General features: G+C 41.3%; 1 protein-coding gene across 3 annotated transcripts in view; it reads right to left on the bottom strand.

Annotated features, from left to right (window-relative positions):
• Positions 1–13,031, bottom strand: part of LOC131231411 (uncharacterized) — a 60,363-nt gene that overhangs the window by 46,896 nt on the left and 436 nt on the right. For all 3 annotated transcript variants that reach the window (XM_058227582.1, XM_058227581.1, XM_058227583.1), the window contains exon 2: positions 12,568–12,632. The gene's annotated coding sequence lies outside the window, so the exon portion shown is untranslated. The remainder of the gene's footprint in view (positions 1–12,567; positions 12,633–13,031) is intronic.

Here is a 13,031-nt window from a genome sequence, read left to right on the forward strand (position 1 = left end):
CAGTTATCACTGTAACCCCATTCGAATACATTGATCCACATCCTTTAAGGCCCTCCCCTTGCCCTTTTAGAGCCTTCAACTTGTACCAACTCACTCCTAACCAGCGCAATTCTTGGTCTCCATTGCACATGACCAAACCATCTATTACCTATTGGTGTTACTCCCAAATTCCCTCATCTTATTACCTACTAGTGTTACCCTCAAATGCATTCATTTCTAATTCTATCCTTCCTCATCTTGTCATTCATCCATCTCAACATCCTTATTTCAACTACACTCGTCCTATGAATATCTTGCTCCTTAACTACCCAACATTTTCCCATAAAACATGGTTGGTCTTATAGTTATCCTATAAAATTTCTCTTTCGGTTTGAGTGGTACACAAAGATCACATAAAAACTCCAAAGCCACGTCTCCATTTCTTCCACCCAGTTTGAATTCTGTAGGCAACATCCTTCTCAATCTCCCCAATCTCATGAATTATTGACTCGAGATATCGACAATGGTCATTTTGGAAATTTTCATGGTCAACAATCCTAACTAATTCTTTGTTTCCACCTACTTTACTAAAATTGAACTCCATATACTTTTTTGGTTTTTTAAAAATTCAATATACTTTGTTTTAATCTGACTAATTTTAAATCCTTTAAGGATCATTTGGATGCCCTAGATATTTCAATTACTAAGTATTGCAATGCCAAGATATTGTAACCGTTGGTAGTTATAATTTCTTTGTTTGGCCAACTTCCTATAGTAGGCATAGTGATTCCAAGAAATTATATTGCCTGTGTTTGGTGGCTTACAAGTCAGGAATCATGTGTTGTGTACTGTTTATTTATTTAAAAAGCGTTCAAGTTAAATGAACAAGTGTGGCCCATTGATTTCTAATGTCAGCTGAATGGATTGAAATTTGGTTTCTCTACGTGGTTTACCAGAACCTGTAATTGATCATTGTCCAATCCTTTTGGAGGTTGAGGAAGTAAACTGGAGCCCGAAACCATTTAGATTCAAGTTAATGTGGCTAGAGGTGGAGGGATTTTCTTATCTAATTAAAGATTTGCAGGGTTCCTTTGAAACAGAGGGTTATGCAAGTTTCAAGTTAAGTCAGAAGCTGAAGTAAGTAAAAGGCAAAATCATTACTTGGAAGTGGGAAGTGAGGGGAGGACGAAGATCGAGTTTAAAGAAATCCCTAGCAAGATTCAGGAGATTGACATCAAGGCTGAGGGGATGGACTTGTAAGAGGAAGATAAGATTCTTCAACAAAAGCTCGGAAAGACTATGCGAGTCACCTAAAGGAGGAAGAGATTAAGTGGAGGCAGTAGTCGTGTGCCACCTAGTTGAAGGTGGGTGACAAGAATACAAGATCCATTCACAACATAGAAGTGCTCAAGCTAACTGCAACGATATGAGTAGCATGTAAGTGGAGGGCAAGAGGTTCAAAGAAAAAGATAACGCAAGTGCTATGGTGGTCCATTTCTATAAAGAGCACTTCACAGATGAAGGTGGAGGAGACCAAATCTGGATAATCGGCCCTTTACAAGCCTCTCAAGGGATGGAGCGAAATCGCTTGAGAGGTCGTTTTCTAAAAATGAAGTCAAGAAAGTTATGGATCCTTTGGAAAGGAATAAAGCGCTAGGCCTAGATGGATTACCCTTAGCATTTTTCCAAATCTTTTGGGAGACTGATGGGGACATCACGCGCACACGCGCACGCACGCCGCCCCTACACACGTATGCAAGGAGAGGGAGGACCCCACCGTCGATCTAGCTCGATGACGACATCCAGGGAGGGCCCCCTAGCTAGAAGACGGAGTTTTGGGTCCTTGGAGTGGGCTCGATAATCAAGTAAAGCCCATCATGGGATCTCATGATCGAGGCCCACTAGTCGGATTAAGTTCATATTTTAGGTTTTGATTATTTATGTTATTTAGATATCATGAACGCTTTAAATTTCTTTGATTAGTTTTTATTTTGATTTACTTCATCACCAAGTAATAGGTTGCGCACATGGCGTGAGTTTTGGGGTACATGTTTTTCTTATAAATAGGCACCCCTTGTGGTTCTTTTGATTCATTGAAGTTTAATAAAAATTCCTGCTTTATTTTTTTCTCCTCTTCATGAGTTGTGGAAAAATTCAAAAGTGGGCGCGAAGCCCTCCCTTTTCGAAGGGCTAACTCCTGTGGTGCGAAGCCACATCAATCCCGATTCACCCCATCTTCCATCATCTTTTTTTTCCCATCTTCTACCACCATCCGTGATTCGAATTCATCCTTTATTGCATCAGTTTCTTCACTACAGCAGATTTCCAGATTTCAGCCCTGCAGGAGGTCAGAAACTACGACGGAGGACTATGCACAAGCCACCACTCAGATCAACCCGAAACTTCAGGGTTTTGGAGCCTACCCCCAGCCGACCAGTGCCAAGGAGGGCTTTCTCGAAACCGACGCCCCTCGCAAATGCAGCCAAGCACCTGCGCACATACGAGCGCCCCAGGCCCGCTGTCCACACACGGGAATCGTCTTTGGTTCGGGTTTTATTCCTCTATGCCTCCTCATACATGTTTTCTTCATAAACCCTAAACCTAGAATGCGTTTTCCCTAATCTGTTTGTCGTTTTCATCACCCTAAGGTTCCTTGAATTGAAATTGGGGAATCCCTTGGATTATGGACTGATTTTTATGCATGTGTGGTTGATTTCTATTTCTCTTTGACATCTTTTGGTTTATAATTTTTATTGGTCCAGTCTTAGCCTGTGTCGGCCTGGACCCGCATAGATTCCCCTTTTAATTGAATGATTTGGACTGTCATGTGAGATATGATCTAAGCCTAAATTCTTCCATCTCATACTTAATTTTCATGTCCTACATCAAATTTAGTATCAGAGCTTAGGGTTCTTATAGGGGAATACATTAGATGCTTAGGGTTAGTTTGTTTGAGTCCATCATACACCCAGTTTATCATATATAGCTATTTAAAAACCCGTAGTTCCCGATATTAGTTGTTGTTTTTCTGATTAACAAGAAGTTAGCAATTCATTGCTGTAACTTTCTGTTATTCCCTTATTTCAATAGCTACATTGCTGGATTTTGGTACGCACTGCGTAGTTTCCCTCATATAGAGTCGCATAGGGTCATTGAGTTCTTTTTAGACGCATATAGTCGCAGTAGAAGGTCCTTAGGTTGAGTTAGCAAGTCTTTGCCCACACGTACGGGTCATGGTTTTGGCTTACACCCTACACTAAACATGGAGCAACTGATAGAGTCATTAAACAAACTGTCCCAGCAGATCGAGTCTTTGGGTAAGCGCTGGGAGCAATATATAGACCAACGCTTTGATCAATTTAATGTGAACATTACCCAACTAAAGGCCTCCGTCGGGACAAACCCCACCATTGGGGTGGATGTCCAAACTCAGGCAGGTGGCCAGGAGGATAGACCAATGAATGGAGTTAACCAAGTAATCAGTTATGGGCGTCCACCAGTGCACCTACCCCATGAGGGACATCAAGACCACTATTTTGAGGAGTACAACATGTGCGGCCTTGTGGCTAGAAAGTGCATCAGAAGCTAATGTAGAGTTACCCACTGAGGCCATTCTGGTAGTGGATAAGTTTCATGATGTCTTTCCTGATGATCTACCGGATAAGTCTCCCCCTAGGAGGGATATAGAGCACACCAGAACATGGGACACCGTAATACCTACAGCCGAGTTTGCGTTTAATAGTTCTGTCGATAGGTCCACAGGTCTCAGTCCTTATGAAGTTGTTACTGATTATAAACCCGAGAAACCTATTGATCTTGTCCCTATGTCATTGTCCCATAGGGCGTCAGAGCCTGCAGTCTTTTGCACATCACATTCATTCATGGCATTAAGAAATCAAGTAGAAGATCACTAATAGTAATGAACATTACCAATTTTCTGTAGACCAACATAAATGTTTGAAGGAATTTAATGTAAGGGACTGTGATGGTCCGCATCAGGCCCAAGCGGTATCCTCTGGGAGCCGTTCGTAAGTTACACGCGCGTAGCGCTGGACCCTTCAAAATTATAAAACGAAACAGTCTCAATGCGTATGTGGCAAATCTTCCACCCTCCATGGGAATTAGTTCCACATTTAATGTGGAGGATCTATTTGCATTTCAATGGGCCATTGATGCATTGTCCAACCTTTCACCTAACTATCCCAATTCCTCAGACATTTCCCTTGATCCATGGCCCCCTCCCGACCCATCTTCCCATCCTCTACGTCCCATACATACCCGTCCCAACCCATTTTTCTAACCTCTACCTCCCATACCTACTCTTCCCAACCTTTCTTCCCAGCCTCTACCTCCCATACCTAGCCTTCATACACCCAAAGAGAAAATACAGGTTATCCTGGACTATCAGATAGTTTCAACGTCGGACAGCGGGTTTCAGAAGTACCTGGTTAAATGGAAGTCACGTCCAGTTTCAGACAGCACGTGGCTCACTGAAGAGAAGCTTTAGAGACTTGATCCTAACATCCTAGAGCGGTTCAGGAATTTTATTTCACCAGTGGTGAAATCTTCACAGCCGGGGAGAATTGATGAGCACATCACACGCACACACGCACACAAGCCGCCCTTACGCACGTACGCGAGGAGAGGGAGGACCCCACCGTCGATCTAGCTCGATGACGACGTCCAGGGAGGGCCCTCTAGCTAGAAGACGGAGTTTTGGGTCCTTGGAGTGGGCTCAATAATCAAGTAAAGCCCATCATGGGATCTCATGGTCGAGGCCCACTAGTTGGATTAAGTTCGTATTTTAGGTTTTGATTATTTATGATATTTAGAATATCATGAACGCTTTAGATTTCTTTGATTAGTTTTTATTTTGGTTTACTTCATCACCAAGTAATAGGTTGCGCACATGGCGAGAGTTTTAGGGTATATGTTTTTCTTATAAATAGGCACCCCTTGTAGTTCTTTTTATTCATTAAAGTTTAATAAAAATTCCTACTTTATTTTTTTCTGCTCTCTTTGTGAGTTGTAGAAGAATTCAAAAGTGGGTGCGAAGCCCTCCCTTTTCGAAGGGATAACTACTGTGGTGCGAAACCACATTTATCCCGATTCACCCTATCTTCTATCATCTCTTTTTTCCCATCTTCTACCATCCGTGCTTCGAATTCATCCTTTGTTGCATCAGTTTCTTCATTACAACAGATTTCCAGATTTCGACCCTGAAGGAGGTCAGAAACTTCGACAGAGTACTACACACAAGCCGCCGCTCGGATCAACCCGAAACTTCGGGGTTTTGGAGCCCACCCCCAGCCGACCAGTGCCAAGGAGGGCTTTCTCGAAACCGACGCCCCCTCGCACGTGCGGCCAGGCACCTGTGCACGTGCGAGCACCCCAGGCCCGTTGTCCACACGTGAGAATCGTCTTTGGTTCAAGTTTTATTCCTCTTTGCCTCCCCATACATATTTTCTTCATAAACCCTAAACCTAGATTGCGTTTTCCCTAATTTGTTTGCCATTTTCATCACCCTAGGGTTCCTTGAATTGAAATTGGGAATCCCTTGGATTAGGGACTGATTTTTATGCATGTGTGGTTGATTTCTATTTCCCTTTGACATCGTTTGGTTTATAATTTTTATTGGTCCAGTCCTAAACTGATTCCCCTTTTAATTGAATGATTTGAACTGTCATGTGGGATGTCGAATTTGTGTAACTGTTTCTGAATTGGTATGATCTAAGCCTGAATTCTTGCATCTCATACTTAACTTTCATGTCTTGCATCAAAGACTGTGAAAGGTATGGCTGTCAATGGGTCAGGCTAGCCCCAACAGGCTTTTGGGTCTGGATTGCATCGGGCTGAGCTTGGGCTATAATTTCAAACCTGAGGACCAAGCTCAGGCTGAAAACTAAAGCCGGTTTATCAATCAGGTCGGGCTTAGACTGACCTATCCAAAAGCCGCAGCCCGGACATTTTCAAAATAAAAAATAAAAATCCCTCCGTTTTAAATTTTTTTTCACCCTCCTTTCAAGCTCCGTAAGAAGGTTGGAGCTTCTTGCTTCGGAGAATTAGATCAGGCCTTTTTTAAATCAAAGGATAAAATCCACAATGTGGACGGTTCTAGTTATTGGACCACTCAACATGTGGGCTCCAGTGGGCAACGATAAGCAAATTTCCATAAATGGGAAACCAGCATTATCTAGCCAATCCAATTACGAGAACATGGCCAATCTATAGTGGGTCCAACTACTTGGACGGTTCATTTACGAATCGTAATCATTCCTCAGGTTTTTAAAAATGTCCAAAATCAACAACATCCTTTCTCTCTTGCAAGGTTGCAACAGCATGGAAAGGCTTCAAAAAATCCACACTCAAATTCTCATCAACAGCTATCAGCACGACCCTTCCATCTCTCAGAAGCTCCTTAGCTTTTGCGAAGTTTACATCCGAAAACCTTCGACATGCTCACCTTATGTTCGATCAAATGCCAAACCCACAAACCCCAACTTGGAATTCAATCATCAGAGGCTACTCTCAAAGCCCTTTCCCTCTAGAAGCCATCTTACTCTACAATAGAATGATTGATGAGGGACAATCTTCCCCAGATACCTTCACCTTTTCTTTCCTACTCGAGGCCTATGAGGGAGCAAAGGCCGAGAAGAAATGCAAAGAGGTTCATGGATCAATTAGCCAAACTGGGTTTGCATCGGATGTCATGGTATCCATGAATCTCGTGAGGTTTAGTGGTGGGAAAGAGGGAATTGAAATGGCAAGGAGGGTTTCTGACGAAATGACTAAAAAAGACTTGGTGGCTTGGAATGTGATGATTTCTTGTTATTCTCAGGCGGGATTACATGATGATGCACTAAAGGTTTGTGATGAGATGAGGATTTTAGATTTGGGTTTGGATGAATTCATTGTCATCAGGTTGCTTTCATCTTGCACCCATGGTACAGCTCTCTCTCTCTCTCTCTCTCTGGGGATAACTTGGTTCGGGCTTGGCTCAGGCCCTAAAAATGTATTTCAGGCCGAGCTCAGGCTAAACTCTTTTGGCCTGTCACGAGCCCAAGCTGGGTTTGGCCATACTTTGAAAAGTTCATGTCGGGCTTAGATAGAGCTTTGCTCGGCCCTAACCTGGCCCGTTGACACCCCTAGTGAAAGGGGAGGTGATGAGCTTCATGGGGGAATTCTTCGAGCTGGGGAGGATTTCGAAGGAGCCTTGGGCCTCATTCATTGCCTTAATTCCAAAGATGACAAGAGTGGAAGATTTAAATGACTACAAACCTACCGGCCTGATTAGGACTCCATACAAGATCCTTGCTAAAGTCCTGGCATCTAGATTCCGAAGTATTCTAGCTGGAGTTATTTCTAATAAGTTTCAAGGAGCCTTCGTTGAGGGTCGGAAAATATTAGATTAGGCTCTTATTGCTCATGAGTGCACCAGATGTAAGGAATGGATGAAAGGCATCGTATGCAAGCTGGACATTGAGAAAGCATATGCTGAATTGGGATTTTTCGAACTTCATGCTTAAGGGTATTGGGTGTGGAAGGAGGTGGAGATAATGGATTAAAGAGTGTCTCAATTCAACTAGGTTCTCAATATTGATTATTGGATCCCCAAAAGGATTCTTTAAGAGTTTGATAGGCATCAGGCAAAACAATCCATTCTCTCCCCTCCACTTTGTAGTGGTAGTTGAGCCTTTGGGCATAATGGTTTTTTTTTATGACGGGTTGTCCTCGCCCCTTATTAAGGCGAGACTATTCCTTGGAGATGCACGCAATCACCTAAAACTACGTGCATCGAGTAAAGCACAAAGAGGGGAATCAAACTTATGTCTGTGGGGAGCAAACCCACGACGCTAGCCATTCGCCCATACCCTGGACGTGCATAATGTTGGAGCATGGATAAGAGATTGATTTATATCGTGGTCTCTCTGTTGAGAGGTTGAGCACTCTGATTTCCCATGTGCAGTTTATTGACGACACGATCCTCTTTTGTAATGCCAAAACATCTATGGTGGAGAAGTTAAGGATGGTGATTCGATGCTTCGAAATTGTATCAGGGTTAAAGGTTAATATTGCTAAGGGCATAATGTTGGGTGTTCATATGCCAAGGAGCTTGTGCGGCTAGCTAAATCGTTTGGATGTGGGGCAAGCTCTTTTCCCTCCATGTATCTAAGGTTGTCGCTCTATATTGGTAAATCGGCTAAACATTTGTGGGATGCGGTGGGGAAAAGATTCAAAAGAAAGTTATTAAGGTGGAAGTGTTGATATCTCTCACTAAGGAATCGTATAACTCTCATTAAAGTAGCTCTATCAAATTTTCCAATATGTTTTGTCCTTATTCCAATGCCGGAAGTCAGGGTTGATGAGGTTGTAGAGGTTAAAGCGTGATTTTTTGTGGCAAGGATTAGAAGGGATGAACAAGTTCCATCTATTAAGTTGAGGGGAGGTGTGTAAACCCCATGATGGAGGAGGAGCGGGGATTAAGGATTTGAGGTTTGATGAACAATGTGTTGTTGGGTAAACGGTTGTGAAGGTTCAGGATGGAGGAAGCGGCAATGTAGAGGGACATGATTGCTAGCAAGTATGGGTATTCTATGGGAGGATGGTGTATTTAGGAATCCTCCTTGTATAGAGCACCGATGATCTGGAAGGGGATTATTTCTATGAACCCAAAATTTGTTGAAGGGATAGGCTTTACCCTATGGAACGAGGAGAATATTTGTTTCTGGGAGGACGTATGGGATTATTTTGAACCATCTCGACACTTTTTTTAATAAAATTACCATTACCTTCAAAAATAATATTGCCCATCTCTCTGAGAAAAAATCACCTTGGTTCAATGACCCTAAGGAAAGTTATGGGAAGTCCTTAATGGGTATTAAAGTGAAATTCCATCATCTTTTTGGAAATCAAATGTGCCCATGTTCTGAGCATTGCAATATCTGGCAGGCATTTAAATTGTCAGGATTTTCGATGCTCAACCTCCAAATATTGGAAATTGGAATAATGAGAGTAGTAGTTATTACAATACCCAGGCATTCAAATTCCCACAATCCAAATGACACCATGATTCTAAAGCACCCTTCCATACATCTAGCTTTGTGTTTACACCCTCTCATCTTGTCAATCAAAACTGACAACCACACTACTTAATATATATGGTTTTCTTGCAAACCTACCTAAGAAACTGCCATTTTTCCTTCAGAGACCACCTAGTGCAACCAGGGGAATACATGCCATTGTGACACCATGTCTTCCAAAATGAGTGTGCAAACCATCTCCAATTTCCCCAACGATTGCCTTTACTAAATCATCTACCACTCAAAATACCACCCTCTACATCCTGGAGGCCCTATAAGAAACGCAGCCCTCATCTACCCTCCTGACCTAGTCTTGATCAACATCACTCAGTTCCATAGGCTTTCCTCCTTTGTTCTAAATATCTCAAGGTGTTCCGTAACAGTAACGATAGCCGTAACGATAGCCGTAACGGCCACCACCGTTACCTTTACAATACGGGGCATAACAGCTGTTACAGCCCCGTAACAGCCGTTACAGTCTCTCTTTTTTATTTTTTTATTTATTGAAAAAAAAAACCCCCAAAAAACCTGTATCTGCCCTGTAATGTTGCTGAAAAAGTATGAAAAACATGTATATCCCGTAATAAACCATTACGAGGCTATTATGGCCTTTATAGGAGATGTAACGTGCTATTAGCGGCAATTATAGACAGTGTTTTAAATATCGACGATATCAGCCAATATATCCCATGATATATCTTGTATCCCACCTGTGCGACACGAAACGCATTGGTACTACCAATATATCCCGCCTATTCAATCCAGTGAGCATTTTTTATTTCCGATGCATGTTTTTGTTGTAAATCATGTTAAAATAGTGTCAAATGATTACAAATCTATTTGGAACTTCAATTTCAAGATTTGGGAGAGATGGGTCAAGTTGCGAAAAATTGAGAAAAATCGAAATTTCTCACAAACGAGTTGCAATCTTTATATCCAAACATAAAATTAAACATGCATGTAACCTGATCTAGTCATTCTTCTTTTGCTTTTGAATGTATTGCTTTTGTTTCCATACATGTCTTCTTATGTTTATAAATTATATGAATAGACTTTGAATATACTTGCATCGGTTCAATTGAAAAGTGCATATATTAAGACCCCATACAAAGGAAACCCCTACTATGTACATTTTTTTGTAATGTTTTGATTCTATGTGTGTATTAACGTCTTTTTCAACAATCCCTGAAGTTTCATTGAAAAAATCGACCAATTTCCCAATGTTCCCATGTTTCCCAACAACAACGATGCATTACGCGATACAATTGATATATCCCATACGATAACCGATATGTATCCGTATCCCAAGGTTGCGATACATTACGCGATAACGATATTTAAAACATTAATTACAGGTCTTTTTTTCCATAACGGTTGTTACGACCATTACGACCCCGTAACGTGTAACGGTTGCCACCGTTACCTTTACGTAACAGCCTTTACGGCACACCATGAAATATCTAGAGCCATTTCCCAAGTAACATCATGTTTGTTAGTGAAGTACTACGCTTATGTACACGAAAGAGCACCATAGTAAGAAAAGTGAAGTACACAGTTCTGTACTATTGTGATGCACCAGATTAACTAGTAACTCATGTAACTTATGGCATGAATATCTAGTGAGTTAGTAACTCATCTTAATAAAGTCTATAAATATGTGCCTATCTCTCAAGAAGAAAGATAAGCCATTTTCAAACCGGCCTCCCTTTTTATCATTCTTTAATCAAAGTGAGAAGCCAAAGCTCACAGCAATGTTCATGTGCTTCATCAATCTAATCCACGTCCTCCAAATCTCACCATGATCTAGAAGTCCTCTTCCAGCCACATCAGTTTGAATCTAAAAGCAATTGGACCCCAAGAATCGAAACTAGACTCCATAATGATAGGACAGTGATTAGATACTGTTAATCTTGTCTTTGTTTAGAAAAAATCTAATATAATACTGTGGATGTGGTATTTAAATTATAATTACAATATTCATCATCGAATTTATAAATTGCAGATAACTATAGGGCATATACTTAGCAAATTATAACAGAGTGACACAAATGAAGCTCCCCCTAGAATGCCATGTGCTAGAGGATCTGCTGTACTGCGTAGGTGTGTAGCGATGCCAGCACTAACGTATTGAAGCAGCCCTAATTCAAGCAGGCCCTGAGTCATGGTAAATGACTAGATACATTTCCTTTTTCATATGCATCAGCGAACTAAAAGTCCTTAAGCAATGCAACCACTTAAGTCCACACTGCTACAGTGAAAAACCAATGTACACTGGGTTTACCTCACACCATAAGCTGTAATCTTATAAGATCATAGTTGAGCACAGATTACATTTGCAACCATCAATATATGAAATTTACTGAACACTTTGGACATAGCAAAAACTAAGCCGCCATACTAAGAAGAAGAATTATACAGTGAGTGGCCCACATCTTCACCATAGACTGGATCTTCAACTATGACGAGTGGAGCCCATGGTTCATTAATCAAGACCGTTGGTCTATTTCCCACAATGGATGCAAAATGCCCCAAAAATTCCCATATTGGAAGATCAAGCAAACAATGTTAGGAACATTTTATTTGAGTATGGACTGTAGTTGTATTTATCTTCTAAACATCTACTATATGCCACAAATTGAAAGGCTAAGATCATCCTGTCAAGGAGGTTCTTGAGGCATAGTCCATCCACAATAGGACACAACAGACCAATGATCTAGAATTCTAGATTACTAGACCATGGGCCCCACTTGTCAGAAATAGAAACCTGGTATACTGTGCAAAGATGCAGACCACGTGTCATATAGTTCCTCCACTAAGAATCTACAAGGCCAGCAACTAGAAAAATTAACAAGTCATGACAAGGGGAATCTTGTTTTCCCGAGCTTTGATAATATTTACAAGGTGTTTCATAATGGTAACGGTGGTCGTAATGGCCACCACCATTACCTTTACGATACGGGGCATAACGGCTGTTATGGCCCCGTAACGGCCATTACAGTCTCTCTTTTTTATTTTTTTATTTATTGAAAAACCCTTGAAAAACATGTATCTACCCCATAGTGTTGATTAAAAAGTATGAAAAACATGTGTCTGTCCCATAATATACCATTACGAGCTATTATGGCCTTCATAGGGGATGTAACGTACCGTTAACGGCAATTACGGTTCATTTTTTTCCATAACGGCTGTTACGGCCATTACAACCCCATAACATGTAACAGTTGCCACCGTTACCTTTACGTAATGCCCTTTACGGCACACCATAATTAATATTGGTTTAACCAACAAAGTTCCCAAAATACAGTTACTCGTTTAACTTATAGAATTGAGAAAAATAACATGTGTCCCATAAAACAACACCATCCATAATTGCATACTCCCAAATGAATTTTGGTTATTTGCATTCAGTTTAAGACCAGCAAAAATGCCTTTTTCCCATCACGTGTGCAAATGATATGGAACTAATAAAATGCCAGTCCCTTCTAACAAAACAGAGATAATACAGTACCTTATGAGGTCAATGATAGAGATTGCTGTCCTTCTCAAGGGAGATTGATGATGAGCCAAAAAATCCTGCATTTCACAAAGTAAGAGATACACATATCATGATCCTTGCAACACACGGATGCAAGTCAAACATACCAGACATGGAAACCCAATCATCAATCTGGACTGTCCATCGGCGAGGCCCATTGCTAGCATACCAGCACCAAAAATCACACCAATCCAAGCTGTGCCGCATGAAATTTTTGGTCAAAGATAGAAAGCACTTAATGGTAAACATCCATTTCTAAGCACCAATCTGATGGCTAGGATTATCATGCTGATCGAATCTGGAACTCTCGCCAACAAAGGCGCAGCTCCGCAGATGAACGGTCCAGATTGATGGTCAGGCCATTATCTACCTATCTATACACAACATGCATGATGGAAGAAATGACAATTGGTAGAAATTCGCCTTGTAAACAACAA

The sequence above is a fragment of the Magnolia sinica genome, chromosome 17 (genome assembly GCF_029962835.1).
Source record: "Magnolia sinica isolate HGM2019 chromosome 17, MsV1, whole genome shotgun sequence".
Taxonomy (NCBI): Eukaryota; Viridiplantae; Streptophyta; class Magnoliopsida; order Magnoliales; family Magnoliaceae; genus Magnolia; species Magnolia sinica.